Here is a 6,000-nt window from a genome sequence, read left to right as displayed (position 1 = left end):
AAGAAAACATCTTATTATGTGCTCTCCAGAAAATTACGTTATACTCGTCTTTAACGACACGGGGGTGAGTAAATGATGACAGAACTTTAGCTGACAATATTCACACAGTCAAACAAGGGGTGTGAAACATGAAACATCCATCCAAATCCAAGCAAGCGGTTGAGTTAACGTTACTTCCCCCCAACAGAGGGCGACCGTGCACCACAGATTTGCTCTAATGACCCTGCTGGCTAGAGAACTGTAATTTATCAAACGCTAACCACACACAAACACTACTGAGACCAAAACTAATGGATCCTGCCAGTGTGCCCTCATTTGTCTGCATGTGTCATACAGTAATTATCTGAGGACAAAGAAACATCCTTGCATTACTCATACAGGAGCATTAAAGGCTTAGACATGAGACGGCATGGGCGGATGGCTATTATGAAAATGTAGTTTCATTAATTTAATCTTTTAGATAATTAAATACATGATAATTCAAAATAGATACATAACATGTTAAATATGATATTAATAACTTTGAATTGGTTACTGAAATAACATGAAAATAATGTAGTCTTTTTACCAGCCCAAGAGATTATGGATAGCATATGTTTCATATTATAATACCAAGCACAATTTGAATCTATTCAGGTGTATCTGTAAGTGATTACCTGAATGATGGAGATCATAGACAGACACATGACCACACCCTTTTAAGCAGGCTCTCATATTCTCAAAACCCATAAAGGACAAGTTCATATGGATGCATTCATGTATTTGAATTATTGCACAGACACAGTACTTAAAGGATTCAGACTTGGCCACTTTATTTGTAAAGAGCACACAGGGGCTCACAATATACAAATCTATATATTCATAGCTCAAGGGTATTGTAGTAAAACAGGGGTATGGTACTCTTAATTAAAAGATTACTATAATTAAGTTTCATTAAAAGGATCAATAAACTAGGGCTAAGATTAAAAACAAGGCCCATGCATTATACACTGGTTTACAAGGACCCCATATATTCAATCCCAATGAGATGTTGCCATGGGAACACAAGGCAGATAGGCTGAGGTGATGGATTTAAAGAGGCAGGACATGTTTTTTCTATCCATGGCAAACATCCTTCGCTTCCTGTGGTGTTCAGCGCATAGTGCTGAGAGTAATGAGAGTTAAATGAAGGAGAAAAGAGCAATAATGAAAGGAAAGAGCAAACGTCTAGGCTGCGGTTGTTCAAATTACAAAAGAGGCACATGTGGAGAGATATTCATTCATTCATTCTGATTAAAGCCATTTAAATGGTTATCAATGAAACCTATTAAACAAAAAGGAATTTTTTTTTTTTTTTTGAGTGGTAAAAGCTGCTGCCATGGTGTTTGCAAGATGAATTATGGTCGATTGTATGGCCTTATGCCTCCCCCTATACAATAAAATTCACTCTAGTGTTAAAAATAATAGAATTTTCATATTTCACAACTGCAACTTGAAAGCTGTTAATTTATTTCTTATATTTATGACTTTAAATCTCAACATTTTAATGCATGAAAACAAAAAAAATACAGCTTTAGTGTGTCATAATTCCAACTTTATCTTTTGCAAATGTGACTAGTGGCTATTAAAAGCTGAATTGATGTAGGTCTACGAATTTATACTGTAGTAATTGTGAGATGCAATGTGCTAATAAGAAAGTACGTTGAAAATATAAGTGAAGTATTAATTTTGAGAAAAAGTCACAATTACACAATTGTACCGTGTGCTTTATATATTGCTCTCAATATTATATATTATAACAGTGACAACCACACAGACTTGTATAAAACCATCAAAGATGCAATAATAAGGTGTCTGGGACAAATAACATTTTATTTATTTATTTTTTAATTTTGCATTGTCAAAACAATGGCATACATTGAGCAATGTCAGTTTTGTGTTTGCAGTACCTTGTTGTTTCTCTCAGCTCGAAGATTCACAGTAGATGGTTGTGAGGGTGTTGCGCTATGCAATTGCTAAGGTATTCGGAATAGTTTTAGCATGTCGTTAGGGTCATCTAGCTGGTTGCTAGGTGGCTGTTCAATGATCCACTGCTAAGTCTATGTGATATACATGGCTCCTTTGATAGGACCCCCCCCCCCCCTCCTTGTTTTATTCTTCCCCTGGAAAAATTGTAAATCAAATCTCTAGAAAAGTAACAGCACACCTCTACTCAACAAACAGCACGGCTGCATCTAAAAACCTCATCCGGCAATACATTTTTCAGGCAGCGTTTGCGCATGAAAGTACCTCACGAAACTGATTTCAGACACTTCTTAGGTAGTGTAACGGTTTAATAATCTATAGCAAAATAGAGGGAGTGTTGGTGGGTGAGAACTAAACAAATATTTAATTACTACCAAAGTCCCTTTAAGACAAGTCATTTCACTCGGCGGCCATCTTTGAAACACCTCTCGGGCATCTACTATTTGAATGGGGAAACATCCAATTCTCCAAAACTGTTTGCCAAACTTACAATTAAATTTCATATTTGAAATCACCAATGAAATCTGACAACTGTCTCATACATTTTATTTCTAAACTCTCGAATCATGAGGAAAAAAACTGCATGCGCAGTCCTAAGCGTGCATCGCAGAATACTGCCTGTTTCTATAGCAACCGGAGCTTCTAGCAACAGTGACATGATGACTTTAATAATAATAATAATAATAAGTTTCATTTATATAGCGCCTTTCCCAAGCTCAAGGACGCTTCACAATAACAGTAAATAGCAAGCAGTTTACACATAGACGGACAGTGGACATTTGCCCAGTACAAGTAGTGAGAGATTGGCGTACTAATCAACGATTGGCTCCTTTATTTAGAAGGCGGGGCTTATTTGCCATGTAGTGCATTACATTTTCTCCCATTCATAAGTAATCAGAGTGCACCGTCTTCCTATATATAAATTCTTTGTTACTACAGTAGTAATTTCTCGCTAAAAAATAACATCAGAAGTGTAAAACACACAAACTGAACACCAACCACAACTTTCAGACACCAAAACCATCTTTCTTTTTTTTAGCTCAACTGTCACAGAATCGAATGCACAGGATTGTGGGATATCAAAGGCAGCGAAGGATACATCTATGCTTCCTTTAGAAATACAGCAGATAAAGGTATCTCAGGAGACAGGAAGTGAAGCTAACATCAGATTCGGACGTGTCTTGATTAGGCCTGTCGCAATAATCAATATATCGATATATCGCACAATATATGTACATGACTTCAATAATTTTTTGTGATGCAATATATCGCCCATTATGTTTACATGATAATGAATGTGACCAACATTTTACTCAATTGTGCTGTCATCTTGTATGTTTTCCGTGACGGAGGCGAAAGTAGTCCTCGGGCAGTTCCTTCATAAACAGAGCGGTTATCGACAGGTGAAAAAAAGGGCGCCATTTGAGGCGTTACAGTGTTTTCCTGACAACTACTGACAGTTTGTAAGAATAAGCCCAAATGGACTCGATTTCAAAGCCGCAATCCCCTGTTCCGGTGTACATATAAATGTCAATGCAGAATGACGAGTGTTAAAGCCGTTTCACAAGGAAAAATATTTATTTACTATTTATTCAAATTTTTTTTTTTTTAGGATAGGATAATATTTTTTACCCTTAATTTCCATGATCTAAAGAATTAAAAGGTTGTCATTTGAAAGTGTGTAGGTCTACTTTCATTATTATGCTTTTATATTAGGATTATATATTCAGTGGCATAAAATAGTCTTAAAATGACAATAATATTGTTTATCGCAATTATTTCTGGGACGATATATCGCGAAACAAAAAGTAGTTATCGTGACAGGCCTAGTCTTGATGCCTTCCTACCTTGGAATGCATCCTCCCAAGGCAGCATTTTTAAGCTTTTGGACACAGCCCATGATTTGAGGTATCATTCATGTCTATAGCACAAACATGCAGTATTGTTAGTTATATTAGTAATAATAATGCATCAAAGTTTAGCAAACATTCATTAAAAAAATTCAGATGCAACACAAAGTAAATTCAGAATGAGAGTGAGGAATAAAAGTGTTCAGACAAAAAGAGAAAGAAACAACTCTAAAAAATGTATTAAGATGTAAAAGAAAAGAATGACCGTAATATCTTGCCCAGCAAGAGGAGATCATACAGTCTGCACTGGTTTAATGCCGCTCAATCAACTCGTAATAAAAGGCAAAATGACCCATAATATTTTTTTTTTCCTTTCTAATGTTAGAGAAAAGATTCTAGCTGGAGGTGTTCTGGAGAAGGAGAGATTATATGTTAGACATTCTCTGCTGGAAACCGGGGCAGTGGCTTCCTAAAAGACATGAAAAGGCAGAAAAAGGATAGAGAGCGAGAGGGAAGGAAGGAGGGCAGGAAGGAAGGAGAGCAGGTAGAATGTTGTAATGCCAGGGTGCAGTGCTGTGGCCCCAGGCTCTTCATATCTTTTACATTTCTAATTAAAAGAGATAAAGAGTGAAGGAGTCATCAATCCTACAGTGATTTCCCTGTTAAGGTTTTAGAGGCAGCCGTAAAGCAGGCAGCCCGGCTCCATTGATTTTATAATTAGCTCCCGTCATGCTGCTCGGGGAGTGAGTGTGGAGAAGAAAAAACATGGGAGAGCTAGAGAGGGAGTGGTATAGGAAAAGCAACAGAGGAAAAAATGGGGTGAAGGTCAGCAAAAAGTTGTTAAAAAGCAAGAGAGGATAACAGGGGGCCAATGGTCCAATTCTACACAAGTATCTTTACAGGTAAATCAAAAGCCAGCGTAGTGCATCCATAATCTAACGTACCTGTAGGACCTTGTGCTGTATCGGTGAAATGATATTCTTGTGACCAAAATGAACCTAGTGAAAATAGACCTAAATAATTTATAAACAGAGATATGGATTTTAACATTGTTGTAAACAAAGCCATTTCCATTAAAAAATAAAATACACTTTTTTCCCCAACTTTAACTGTAATTGTTACAGTAATGTTTTGTTAATTTATTAACCTTAGTTAATGCATTAATTATTGTGAATTAACAATAAACAACACGTTTACAGCATCTATTAATCTTGGTTAGGGATGCAGTGAAAATACAGTTGTATTTAATATCAATAAGCCAATCATTTTTATGTTACGACCGATAACTCATCGATATTAAAATTCTATACTATTTTGCTTAAATATAAATAAGTAAAATCAACAGTTTCAAATGCTACAAGTGAATTTCTGCATTGCAACATGTATGAAAAATTGTCATTAATTTTTTTTGCTAAAGATTACATTTAAGTGTTAATAAAGCTGCAGTCCGCCAAAAAATGTTGGTTAAAAATTATCCAAAATCTATTTTCGAGCAAGTACATAACTAGCCAGTGTTCAAAACGATCTCCTTCCCTTCACAACGGTAAGCTTGTAATAATGTGTTATAATTTGAGTGGTACTGGAAGCTTTCCACAGGAAATACGAGCTCCCGCCATTCATCATTACGTCATGTCTGTATACACAAAGAGTCCAGGGCTGTGTTCCAGTTCGTTTTTTATTATGCCCTTCACTCGCTAACTCCCCTTCGTCTCGTTCACTCGGATGTGCACTATTGCTTACATTGCAGGAGTGCCCACTACTGGTGGAAACTTGGGCTGAACTGGAACGTCCTAAGCCCTTGATTTTTTTTTTCCCCCTTATGAAATTGTTTAATGCAGCATTCTATATGTATATAGGTGTGTTTAGGTTGTTTTAAATGTTTAAAAAATATATATATATATCAGAGTTGTTTGTGGTGGTGTAAATTATCCCCCCTCGGTTTTGATCCATATAAACTTCCCTCGTCCACTTCACGAAGTGAAACGCACTTCACAATGGCAGTAGGGATTTCTCCGAGGGGAAGTGCTTAGGGAAGTTCGCAAGTGCGTGTCTAAAAGTGGAGTGGAATGCAGCCTGGGCTAGTAGGCTATATCACATGTGTGGATGCTGCAGGTGGCAGATCATTTGTGGCCTCTTCTTACAGCAA

The sequence above is a fragment of the Gobio gobio genome (assembly GCF_949357685.1).
Source record: "Gobio gobio genome assembly, chromosome: 21".
Taxonomy (NCBI): domain Eukaryota; kingdom Metazoa; phylum Chordata; class Actinopteri; order Cypriniformes; family Gobionidae; genus Gobio; species Gobio gobio.
Note: the sequence above shows the minus strand (reverse complement) of the source record.